The sequence below is a fragment of the Emydura macquarii genome, unplaced genomic scaffold (assembly GCF_026122565.2).
Source record: "Emydura macquarii macquarii isolate MOO-44397 ecotype Brisbane River unplaced genomic scaffold, CSIRO-AGI_Emac_v2 contig_205, whole genome shotgun sequence".
Lineage (NCBI taxonomy): Eukaryota > Metazoa > Chordata > Testudines > Chelidae > Emydura > Emydura macquarii.
This window is the reverse complement of record NW_027130342.1, coordinates 58992-72787: the sequence shown is the minus strand read 5'-3', so window position 1 is coordinate 72787 and position 13796 is coordinate 58992.

The window sequence follows — 13796 nt, the reverse complement described above, 5'->3', positions numbered from 1 at the left end:
GCATATTTTGTACAAATATTATTGCAGTAGTGTGTGGGGTGTGAATACCGGGATGCCCAGATTCACAGTGGGTGCACGATTGGTTGAAAGACCATATTCAAAGAGTATTTTTCAAATAGGGAGGATTTGTCTAGTGGGGAAGATAATACTTTTTCCCACCAGAAGACCTAGCATAGAAATAGCAATAGATTCATTCCCTGTGCAGATGGCCAGGAAGGGAGGAGAAGAAGAGAGATAACAGACTCTAACGAAAATTCACACCAATTAACAGAAACAAAGTTTGCCCTTGCCTTGACCCCATTCCCTGTAATTTAGGCCTGACTACTTGTCCAGCTTTTAACTCTTTACTCTCCTATAAAAACAGACTTCAGCGAGAAACTGCAGAGCTGGAACTCATATGCAAACTTGACACAATCAAACTGGGTCTGAATAGGGACTTGGAATGGTTATCTCAGTACAAGAAGTAATTGTCACTGTTCACACGTTCTCACCTTCTGATCAATAGTTGTGAATAGGCCTCATCTACCTAATTGAATGGACTTTGTTAGCACTTGCCCTCCCCATTGTTGTATCTTACCCTTGGATGTATATATATACCTCTTATCTGTGATTTCCATTTCATAGAATCATAGAATCACAGAGTTGGAAGGGACCTCAGGAGGTCATCTAGTCCAACCCCCTGCTCAAAGCAGGACTAACTTCAGCTAAATAATCCCAGCCACGCTTTGTCAAGCTGCATCTTAAAAACCTCTAAAAATGGAGATTCCACCACCTCCCTAGGTAACCCATTCAAGTGCTTCACCACCCTCTCAGTGAAAAACTTTTTCCTAATGTCCAACCTAGACCTCCCCCACTGCAACTTGAGACCGTTGTTCCTTGTTCTGTCATCTACTACCATTGAGAACAGCCTAGCTCCATCCTCCCTGGAACCCCCTTTCAGGTAGTTAAAGACTGCTATCAAATCCCCCCTCATTCTTCTCTTCTGCACACTAAACAAACCTAGTTCCCTCAGCCTCTCCTGATAAGTCTTGTGCTCCAGCCCCCTAATCATTTTTGTTGCCCTCCGCTGGACTCTCTCCAACTTCTCCACATCCTTTTTGTAGTGGGAGGCCCAAAACTGGACACAATACTACAAATGCGGCCTCACCAATGCCGAATAGAGGGGAATGATCACTTCCAACGATCTGCTGGCAATGCTCCTGCTAATGCTGCCCAATATGTTATTAGCCTTCTTGACAACCAGGGCACACTGCTGACTCATATCCAACTTCTTACCCAGGTCCTTTTCTGCAGAACTGCTGCCTAGCTTGTCGGTCCCCAGTCTGTAGCTGTGCATGGGATTCTTCCTTCCTAAATGCAGGACTCTGCACTTGTCCTTGTTGAACCTCATCAGATTTATTTTGGCCCAATCCTCCAGTTTGTTTAGGTCCTTCTGTATCCTATCCCTACCTTCCAGGGTATCTACCACTCCCCCCAGCTTAGTGTCATCTGCAAACTTGCTGAGGGTGCAATCTACCCCATCCTCCAGATCATTGATGAAGATGTTGAACAAAACCGGCCCCAGGACCGACCCCTGGGGCACTCCACTTGTGACCGGCTGCCAGCTAGAGATGGAGCCATTGATCACTACTCGTTGAGCCCTATGCTCTAGCCAGTTCTCTATCCATTTTATAGTCCATTCATCCAACCCATACTTCTTTAACTTGCTGATAAGAATACTGTGAGAGACCGTATCAAAAGTTTTGCTAAAGTCAAGCTAAACCGCTTTCTCCACATCCACAGAGCCAGTCACCTCTTCATAGAAAGCAATCAGGTTGGTCAGGGATGACATTCCCTTGGTGAATCCATGTTGACTGTTCCTGATCACCTTCCTCTCTTCCAAGTGCCTTAAAATGGATTCCTTGAGGACCTGCTCCATGATTTTTCCAGGGATTGAGGTGAGGCTGACCGGTCTGTAATTCCTTGTGTCCTCTTTCCTCCCTTTCTTGAACATGGGCACTATATTTGCTTTTTTCCAGTCATCAGGGACCTCTCCCAATTGCTACAAGCTTTCAAAGATAATAGCCAGTGGCTCTGAAATCACATCAGCCAACTCCCTCAGCACCCTCGGGTGCATTGCATCCGGCCCCATGGACTTGTGTATGTCCACATACATGCATCTGACAAAGTGGGTTGCAGCGCATGAAAGCTTATGCCCACAGAAATGTGTTAGTCTTTAAGGTGCTACAGGACTCTCGTTGTTTATACAGACACAGAATGAAATCACAGTCCAAGGAAAGGATGGACCTTTAATCCTTAATGGATAACCTCTATCCTATCAGTTTCCACAGGGAAGCTTTGATCTCCTTGTTTCTCATGCTACAGATGATGGGATTCATTACAGGAGGCACCACGGAATAGAAAACAGCCACCACGAGATCCAGCCATGACATTGAGCTGGACAGGGGTTTCAGGTAGGTAAAGCTGCTAGTGCAAACTAGCAAGGAGAGCGCAGTGAGGTGAGGCAGGCAGGTGGAGAAGGCTTTGTGCCGGCCCTGCTCTGAGGGGATTCTCAGCACTGTGGTGATGATCTGAACATACGACACAGTTATAAAAACAAAGCAGCATAAGGCTAAGCCGACACTAAAGAGAACGATCCCCATTTCAGTGAGGTTGGAGTAAGAGCAGGTGAGCTTGAGTAGCTGGGGAATTTCACAGAAGAACTGATCCACCTTGTTGCCTCTGCAGAAGGATACTGCAAATGTGAAGTGCAGTGATATGGGAGAATGGGACTACCACTACTTAGATAGTAGGTGAAGTCAGGAGGAAGGGAAAGGTCTATTGGCACTGCAAGAGAATATTAACATGAGGAGGAATGGTTGGGGCCTGTTGGTGGTCAGAGAGTGCCCCAGGTGAGACAGAATTTGGTTCTTCCTTACAATGACTGTAGATAATCTATTGTCTTGTGTTTACTTTTTTAGAAAGGTGGCAACAGTATTGCATGTCTGCACCCAAAGCCCTGTAGAAACATGTAGATACACTCTCCCTAGTATACACACACAGAGAGAAGTGAAGGACTCCCAATACTTACCCTAGGGCAGAGGGTCCGCTCTATTTAATAAATTGTGGTGTTGAGGAACCAGGAATGGAGGGTCATAGGTCAGGTAGGTCCTAAAATGAAACAAATGGAAATAAAATATAAGCCCTGTGGAGCAATTCTCTCCTGTATCTCCTGCCTCCCCATATGCCATAATCGACATGAAGAATGCCCAATGATCCCGCCTCCTAGTAAGACCAATGTTAATTCAAATTTCGTCCATCAGCTAATAAAATCTCTATTGTTTCAGCAGAAGAAATTTCAAACCGATTTGGGGAACTGGGCTTCTGCATACTCCTAAATTCTCATATCTCCTACATGGGCAAGAGAGAGGAAAACCAGTGAGCCCCATGGCTCCCTAATCCCTATATGGCCTTCATTCTGGTTGATCTTGGTTACTGCTAAAGGAGAAAATAAACTCCATCTAATCAGGGATGGAGTTTTACACTACTCAGAGTCCAAAGATTTTAGGGAATAATCTCTTTAGAAGTGATTACTGGGATCTCAGTTGCCTCTTCCTGAAATTGGCCTGTAGAAATACCTTTATAAATACTTTGCCATCCTAGTAGAGGTGTTCCTCACCCCCTGCCTACCCTACAGTCCTAGTAAAATACCAAGAATGAAGTTGAGATCACACTAGAGATGTGACTGCCGCATTTTCTGTTTTCAACTCCCTTAGTTTCTCTCTCAGAGGGGACTCATGACTTAGAAAAATGGATCCAAAGTTGCAGACCTGAGTATTCCCAGAGTACCTTAAATGAACCTTTGCAGGCGTCTAGACAGAACACAGACCTCTGGCTATGGAAGGGGTTTTTAATAGGATTGCATCCGTATTTTCAGAAAGGAGGGGGACCTGTTCCACACATGTACCTGAAACCCTGCAGCCCCAGAAGTACTGTACCCTAGGGTAATGAGTGTGCTGGCTGCCAGAATTACCTGCAGAAGGATAAATTTTTAAGGATGGGTGAAGAGGGTCTGGAGGGTAGGAAAAAATAGGTAAAAGGCCAAAAGGATGTTGCCCATTGGCTGTGGAGATGAGGTCTTGATGGAAGCTTCATCCTGAATGAAATGGAAACAACAAAATATTAACTGTGGGTGGGGCACTGGGAGGAGCCATTCTCTATGGACTGTGGGTGGTAATACACAACAGGTTTATTAGTCTCTTCCTCTGTGTAAAATGACAGAAAATATTCCAGTGTGTTCCTAATAATACTATTTTATCAGTAACCAAAGCAATTTATGAACAATGCATTTAAGGAAGGCAGTGAGCAGGAGAGGAGCTAAAGCATGACTGGCTCCAGCATGGAGCAGGAAACTCCATTTAAAGGAGTGGCTTATGAGTTTTTAATACTATTTTAGGAAGGGATCCCTGTGAGGAACCCAGACATTCAACCACTTTACAGCCAAGGGGTTCAGAAGGAGACATGATACCCTGTACAGTAAGTAGAGCTGCCTGCAGGATCATGTATGAAGCTATCAGTGGGCTACATGCTATTCTGAGGCTTTTTGACTTAGCTATGTGGCCCAAATTCTCATCTTTTCCCTGTTAATAGCCCCCCCGCCCTCCCCCCCGGCTCCCACACACACTCTTCACTCTCTACAAAGTGTACTGCAAAACTTTTCTTATCATCTTACCATGGATTGAAGAGAGACTGAATACAATCCATCCTTAGATGTATTCGATTTCTCAGACCTTAATTGAATAACAACAAAGATATTCACATTCAACATTCAGAAAATCCTCCATGTAATTAAAGAGTTATGATCTGACAATGGGAGTATCTTGTCTTCTGAGAGCTATAGGTTTAGGACAGCTGGAGCATGGGGGTTGCATCCCTGACCATCTTGGCTAACAGCCATTGACGGAGCTATCCTGCATGGATTTTTCTAATTCTTTTTTAACCCAATTCTATTTTTGGCTTTCACAACATCCCCTGGCAATGAGTTCCACAAATGGACTATGCGTTGAGTGTTTTCTTTGTTTTAAATCTGCTGGCTACTAATTTCTGCATTGTAAACAAAGAGTGGAATACATCCTGTACAACTCTTCTGGTATTAACTCTCCTTATTTCTATAATAAAGTTAATAGTCTTTCAATATAAAGAAAGCTCAGAATGTGAAGCCTTTCGTGCTGCAGGGCAACACATGCACCTTGACAATCCTTTGTCATACCTATCCATTGTGCATCACAGAAATGGATAATACACAGGGGAGTGCACTGGGATCATAGTGGAGCTGCTTTAGGTCACCAAATCAATATCTTTGCAATCTATAGAACAGGGAGTGGGCACAAGTGAGGGATAGCAAGACAATGAGATTTTAACTTGCATGGGGTAACTCACCTTATAATGGACACAGATACCACAAAATGCCCATATATGGAATAAAATGAGCCTCACTGATACTAAATGTATAAGACACAAAACTCCATGACACGGACTCCTGGATTAGTGCGGGGAGATTTATTTAAGGGCCATAAATTTCTTTTCCTAGATTATTTCATGCAGGATGTGAAAAGAATAGACACCAAGTAATGTTCAGGTATGGGTACAAGACCCTTGAAAGTCAAAGCTGCTGTTTGATTCAGCATCTTAATTGACATTCTGTCTATAATTCCTGCCACACTAGGTTAACATTCTTCCCAGGCTCTTCTGTTATCTTTGCTTGCATTAGGAATTGTCTAGGTTTAAAATTACAAGAATAATCTGTCAAATGCCTACTAAGGTCTGGTCTGAAACCCTTGTGGCCCCACAACTTCCACTATGTTGGGTACATGAAAAAATTCACTTACTTAGCCAAATCAAAATCTCTGCAGTACAGCACAGCCCAGCGCAGCACCAACTGGCTCTCTTGGAGGTCAAGTTGAGCACTGACTTCTGTTCATTGCTGCAATAGCTGTGCTTGGGGTAGGGGGTGTCACAATGAAGTATATGACACAATCGCCATGACAACCAAGTGTTAATGCCCAAAAAGGGTGATGTAGTGGCTGTTATGTATGTGTGCATCCCTGCCTGGCCTGCCCATGAGTTTGTGATGATATTGACCTCTCTGGGGACTAGCCTAGATAAAGATCAATAAAAGCCCCAATTTTAGGGAGAACTGATGGTAATTCTTTTTGCTCAAGTGACAGAGGCCTATTTTTGGAGCTGATGATCCTGAGTTCTGCTTCCCGTGCTTAGCTAACAGCTGGCATCTCTCCAGTCTGTCTGCATTCAGCCCTGCATTCAGTAGAAGTAGTTTATCACATAAAGGATAACGGGTACCTCTAGAGAGGACGATAAAACAGGAGAATCTCTAGATCTGGATTCTTTTTGTGGTTCTGCTTTGACTGATTGTTACTTGTAGAAATTACTTAACATCTGTGCCGGAGGGAATGACTAGAGACCATATATTTCAGTTATCGACTTTTTCTTTTTAAGTAAAGTACCTGCTGAAGAAAGGCACTTTACATCTTTTTCATGCAGCTGTAAATGGTACAAATACATTAAGAATTTGATATAGTTATAAACTGACAACTGCTCTATATATCAGATATAAAAGCAATACCCTAATTAAGTCTTTCTGATCCTTTCATCCTCAAATACTGATGTGCCAACATTAATTAAGCAACAGAACACCCTCGTGAAGTAGTTAGCTGTTATTCTCATCAGTTTGTGTGAGTGAGTGTAAGTGATTTAAGGGAAGTCAGTGAGACAAAGGACTGAATGGGACGAGAGACTGAAAACCTCTCCCAGCTCTACAGCTGATCCTGGCCTCTGCAGGCTTCAGACAAGGTCACAGCCCAGGATGTTCCTACTCAGGGGCTAAGTAGCTGAATCTGCTCCCCAGGGCTGTGAGGCCAGCTCTGATCTCACCTCCGGAGCAAACCGACAACCAGCCCCAGCCGACCCCAACCTCCCAGAGGGGGAACAACACCTGCCCAGGATCTCACAGGATGACAGCATCCCTGGAAGGACCATGAGCTAAAAACAAGGCAGGGCTGAGTCCCAAAGCATGTCCCAAAGTGTTTGCAGAAGAAAACAGTGATTTCTAACACACCAGATTCTCAGCTGGCCTGGCGTACCCCGTTCCTTCATTAACTCCACATAAGCACCTCTGGGAGTGAAGAGATTTTTTTTCCCCTCCTGCCTTGCACCAGCAGTTCTTGAGATGCAGCCACTAGTGGAACACGCAGCTCAAGCTGCTCTGGCTACTTGAAGTTGATCTCCAAAGATTACCCAGCAGCAAAGACAAAACACTAAAGGTCAGGGCCTGAGCTGATTTAAATTGATACAGTTCCATTGAGTTCAGAGGAGTTTGGGATATTTACACCAACTGGAGATGTGGGCCTTTCATTTCAGTTGAGAAATCTTAGTTTTCACCAGTTATGAAATCTTGCGTATGACACAGTTATAAATCCATATTCATTGCCCATAAATACACATACGCATAGAAATCTACACACAAAAACACGCAAATACACAGCAAACGTGCACTTGCACAATCCTTTTCACAAATAAATGCACAACATTGTGTGTTCACGAACACTCACAATAATGCACACTCTGAAGCACAGTCGCCGTCCAAAACAAGCACTGCCAAAGCACACATAACTCACACACTATTTTTCAGCAACAAACACATGATTTCAGCTTAGGAACAGACTCACCATGACAAGGTCACACATGTGAGCAATGATCTTGACTAGCAAATACACACTGAAAGCAAAGTCTCAGAGACATGCACTTACAATGTAATCTCAGAAAAAGAAACACATAAGCCAGATCTATGCTAGAAACTTTTGCCACCATGCCCATCTCAGTTAGTTGCAACATTGCTATACCAGTAAAACTACTAGTGGAAACAAGGTTAAACCAGCTTAAAAGTACTTCTGCAGTGTGGATTGTTTCTCTCAGAGAACCTGTGTAAGCTATCCTAGCAAAACTACTAGTACATTCACACTGGTAGAGTTTGTTTGTACTGTTATATCAGCAAAGCTTTTCAAGTTTAGACCTGGCTGTACATTGTCTGAGTATACATTGTCTCTCTCTCTTCCTCTCATAGAAACACACAGACACTTATACGGACAAAGATTCTCTCCCATTTAGTGCCATTGGGTAATGGTATCAAACTCAGAAGTGATTTAGGAACCTAAGTCTTAGTTTCAAAAGTAACTTTGGCACTTATAAATATTATATGGTCAGATTTGTAAAGGTATTTATGTGCTTAAAGGGGATTAGCTAAAGCATCTAAGTACTCAAGGCCCATTGAAATCAACGAGTGTTAGGTATCTAGAAGTTTTTGAAAATCCTACAATGCATGTAAATACCTTTAAAACCTGTCTTCTGTGACTAGGGCACTTGTGAAAATGGGAACTTGATTTCTAAGTCACATATGTGGTTCTACAAATGTTACCCCTCGCTATGAGTCAGCCATCAGCCAGAGACAGATACGAATGCTTACGATGGTGGCATATTATAGCAGGTGTCCGATGTCCATACAGCAGTTGAAGGACATGACTTCAAAGAGGAAGAACTCCGTGGAGCCCACCAGGAAGTGGATGTAGGCCTTCATTGAAGGCTGGGGAAGGAACGGGTCTTCCGATTGCTCATCATGTTGGCCAACATCTTGAGGATGACCGTGCTGGTGAGAGGGATCTCCAGGAGGGCGAGGGTGGTGATGAAAGGACATAACGGACTGGTGAGTCAGTTGAAAATAGCATGCTGATAAAACAAGAATCTTGGAACATAGAGTTGGGACCTATCCAGTCAACACTTGCTCCACCGTCTCTTCCTTTTCAGAACACATTTTGTAGTTTGGGGAGCATTTCTGTCTGTCAATTTGTTTCAAATGTAATTAAGCCTTAAGCATTTAAGTTATTGTTATTATTATTATTATTATTATTATTATTATTTCCAATTATATTCCCATGTAACAACCTAAAATAATACCTTTTGATGTTCAATATTTATGTAGAAATAATTACACAAAAACTTTCTTCAGTGACAAGGGAAAAATCTGGAACTCTTCTTATACTGGCTACACAGATCCAATTTTCATCAATCTGCCATGAACATCCAGCGGGTACTGAAAAGTTTATATTCTGTGTTTCGATGTTTGCCATCTTAATGAAAGTTTCTTTTTTTAACTAAAGGTTTAAAGCTCTTATTAAGTTGGAAACTTCTTAGTGGAGTTGGTTGAATTTTTTCTTCCCACAAAAGCACCTAAACACATATTGGAATCCTTCCTAATTCAGGGCAGAAGTTAAGGACATGCTTAAAGTTAAACAAATGTTTAAGTGCTTTCCTCAGTATGGGTGGATACATGTCTGATTCCGTTAGCCCCCTTTGAAAATTGTTCAAAATTGGTGCCTCACTTCCCCATCTCTACAATGAAGGTTTACCATTTTGCACCCCACAGGAATAAATCTAAAAACTAGTTGAAATTTAAAAACAAAACTTGTTTTCTCTTTGAAATTTGTGTTTTTAGAAATAAATTTTAATCTATTTTTTTTTTTAATTTCCATTTTTTAGGAAAGGTCAGTGGATGTTTTAAGTGAAACAATTTCAATCCTTTAATTGTGAGCAAACTTTTTTCTATTTTACTTTTGCGAAAGAGAGGTTTATTTTCTTCTTTGTTTGTTCTTTTGTAAAAAAAAAAATCCTTTCAAATACAAGCACACACACGCACATACATACTCCCACAGGTTTTTAAAAATTACACTGAAAACTGGAGAAAATGGAAAATCACACCATAAAGAAGAAGAAAGGAAATAACAAAAATATTTGAATTTTTCCATTTCGTCAAACTGTTCTTTTCTAATTTTTTATAAGCTCTAATGAATTCATAAAATATTTTGAAACTGTTCAAATAAATCAATGGGAAAATTGAACAGACTTTTCACAGTTCATAAATGTCTTTGTAGGACCGGGATCTTAAACCCATATTTTCTATAAAATGATGAATTGCACTACTTCTTCTTCAAATCTATTATTTTTCAACTGTTCTTTTCCTGCCAATAAAACTATACAGGAATTGACTGGGGTCTGTTCTTTTCACACACAGAGAGAGAGGATAGACAACTTTCTGCACCTAGGTGTCTTCATAAAAGGGGACAGGTATTCAGATATTAAACAAGTCACTTCTTTCTGACATGCTCTTACCTACAGCATGCTCCAGTCACCATGTGCTTTCCATGAGGCAGCAGATCTCCTGAACAAAACAGAGCTTGAAAAACAGATTCTGAAAACCTTCTCCTGATTGTTTTTTTCCACGTGCTTTGCCAATGCTCTAAGTGCGCGGTGTCCCCACCTTGCAGATGATCCAGAGAGCTTGCAGATAGACTCAAAGAAGACTAGGGTTGGAAGGTGATCTAGTCCAACCCCTGCTCAAAGCAGGACCAACTCAACTGCTTGATCTGCAAAGTGCTGCTCATTTATCAATTACAGACCCACAGAAATAAGTGATGGTTAAGACCTCTTTGAGTGTCTGTCCCATCCCCTGTGACGCAGTGGAAGGATTGCTTCCTACAGTATCCTCCGATGCTCTGCCCTATCCAAGTTTAAACGCCAGCCACCTGGATCATGTAGCTTTGGCAGGTTTCCCAGTGGGCACTGTTAAAACGCTAGTGGTATTCCACCGGAGCCAGAGAGTTTTGCTTTCGTTGTCTAAACGGCCAGGAAGAACCTTGACATAAAGGCATTCGGAAGAGCCTCAAAAGGGGTTTAAAAACTACATTCAGAGATGGATGGATTGAATATTGGGGTGACGGAAGGGCCTGGTATCAGTATCGGGACATTTTGTAACACGCAGAGCAGTGATTGGTTTCAGGAAGAGGATTCTGACATAAGGCTCAGTAATAAGAGATCCAGCAAGTGACAGTTGAGGATGGCAGTTGGAAGGGGGGATTCCCTACTCCTCACTCCTAGCCCCTCCCCTATCCATATTGACGTTCTCACTCCGAACGTAACCCCCCCCCCTTCCCTGGCACATAACTCCCTGCTCTGCACTTCTAATTAGCATAAAATGTTATTATAATTAGCATAAAAGGCTAGGCTAATTAGCATAGAAGGGGAGCCGAATTAGCATATTAAGTAACTGATTGGTTTAAGAGTATTTTTACATTAGAACGTAATTAACATGGCAGGCATGGCCTAATTAGCATAGTAGGTGGCCTTCAAGCTGATTGGCTGAGCTTGGGTGACCAAACTGTATATAAAGCCCGCAGTCAGCAGGCTAAGCTTTGTGGAGAGCTGAGATCACCTGAGCAGTAGAAGAGCTGACCCCCTACCGAAGAAGAGCTAAAATCACTTGGAAGAAAAGAGCTGAAAAGACCCACGACATCCCGAAAACATCTGAACAGGGTGAGCATCATTGACACAAATGTGCGCCTTACACCTTGGACAATCGGGCTAACTGAGTCCCCGCTCTGTGTCCAAGCCAAGGTCATCCTTCCGCTAGGAAGCCGCACTGATGCCTTTGGGCTTGCAGGCAACCAGGCTGAGTCCCCGCACTGTGTCTGAGTCACTCTCTTAGCAATCTTTGGACAGAGCAGAAGGACTTTCCCTGACGAACAGAGGGACATGTTAAAGGCTGTGTAAGTAAAGGCCACCGGAGTCTGCATGTCAGTAAAGTTGGATGCTTGTGGTCTGAGTGAGATTCTCCTTCTCCACCCACCCAGCAACCGCCTGGCCTAATGCTGGCTGGATGACAGATTGTAAAGGATTTGTAGTAATGATATATGTATAGAGTGTGAAGTATTAATGTATTAGATTAATTAATGTATTGTTCAATTAATAGTGTCAGGTATTACAGTGATAAGTGATTATAGTGTTAAGTTATAGTCTTTCTTGTACCTTATATGTTCTGTAGTAAGAAATGAGAGCGTAAGGCCTGTAAAATAGGCTAAGGCCTAAATGGAAAAAGCCGAGTGAACAAAAGTATAGAAGGTCACTCAAGTTAACTAAAATTGGCACAAAAAAGTGCTAATACTGCAAAATTGTAAAATTGCCAAAATATTACTAAAATATGTAGCAGGTATAGGAGGTACCAAAATACTAACTTTGTAAAATAACACTTTTATAAATAAAAATAACAAAATGTGATACATGAAGTTGTTTTGCCCAAATCAGCCAATCAACAGAAAAAGGTGGTGGTAGACTACGTCAAGAGGGTGGCAACTACCTACGTCAAAGGGGGCAGAACGAAAGTGTATGTAACAATGTATAAAAAAGGGTGTCAAAGAAAATACCGGCGTCTGGTCTAGAGGATAACGGAAAGTCCCGCCGTTGGGCCAAGGCCATTGTAACGCCGCCAATATAAAACTAACCCCAAAATACTCTGTAGGTCACTTCTCATTGTGCCGTATGCAATAAACCTGGCCTGGGTGCCTTCGTTGCTCAGCTAATCCGTGGTCATGTCAATTCATTCGATCGTAAGAGCCATCTCAGTTTCCTGATCAGAGCTGGGACAGCATCTACATGGGAACACACGCACGCAGCCTACACTAATAAACATCGGTGACCAACACACCGGTTACCACACTGGTGACCCCGAGCACTGATCTGGTAAGTAAACGAGCTGTCCTCTCTGTAGTCCTGTACAATATATCTTCTACTAGTCGTATTCTGATAAATATGTATATTGTTATATGGTCACAAGTCATGCTTGATTTCTATCTCCTTCTATTTCATGTAACCATTCACTTCTAAATAAATATCATATCTGTTTTTGAAGTATCACCGCTTGTGTATCCTATCTTGATCGGAGGGCTGTATCCGTGTCCTTTCAAGGGAGGATTGTCTCTCTGAAAGTCCAATAGAGTGAACTACCCTACCAGTAGTTTTTAGGGGAATTAGTATCTTAACATTGTTTTGGCCTATTTGGTAACAAATTGGCTTCCCTAAATTCTTCTGGTAGCACCACCATTAAGGCCTTGAACTTTTCCTTCACTGAAGTCTATGGCATATCTTCCACTGCTTCAAACCTGAGAAGGGACAAGCCTGGAGTGGTGCTCAGAAGACCTGGATTCAAATTCTATCCGTCTGCAGCAGATCCTCAAGTCACTCAGGAATAATTGTAAAGGTCTTTAGACACCTAGTGGGATTTTCAAAAGTAACTATATGTCTAACACCCATGGAAACCTTTGAGTTTTAGGTACGTGGATTCTATTGAAAATCCTTCCATGTACCTGTAGCAAGGCGCTGTGGCCTTCCTCAGAGTCTGGGCCCGAGGAAGGGTTGCGACGCCCCTGCTGGGCAGAACAGGGCCCTACAGGCCAAACTGCCTGGCAACAGAGGGGAGGAGCCAAGGCAGGAAGGGGAACTATAAAAGGCCGGCCTAGCAGCTCAGTAGGGAGGAAGCTGCTGCTGGAGGCAGATGTGTCTTCCCGGAGGCTGCGGCCTAGGCCTGACCCAGATCCAGTGGCTGTTGGGAGCAACTGCCCCACCGAGCAGAGCATCCAAAACCTGCCCGGATTGCCGGGCCCGAGTGACAGGATAGGGCCACCGGGCCCTAGTGATTGGATGGGGCCATCAGGCCCTAGTAGCTGGCATGAATCACCCGAGACTCCTGGATGGGAAATACCCCCTGAGGCCGGCCCTGACCTGGAGAAGCTGCCTGATGCTGGGGACCCCCGAGAGCTGACAGAACCCTGTGACCTGGAAGAGCTGTCCTCCGCTGATGATGCAGAAGAGTTCCTGGACCTGCCACCGGCTCAGTCAGGGGCTATACCCCGTCAGCG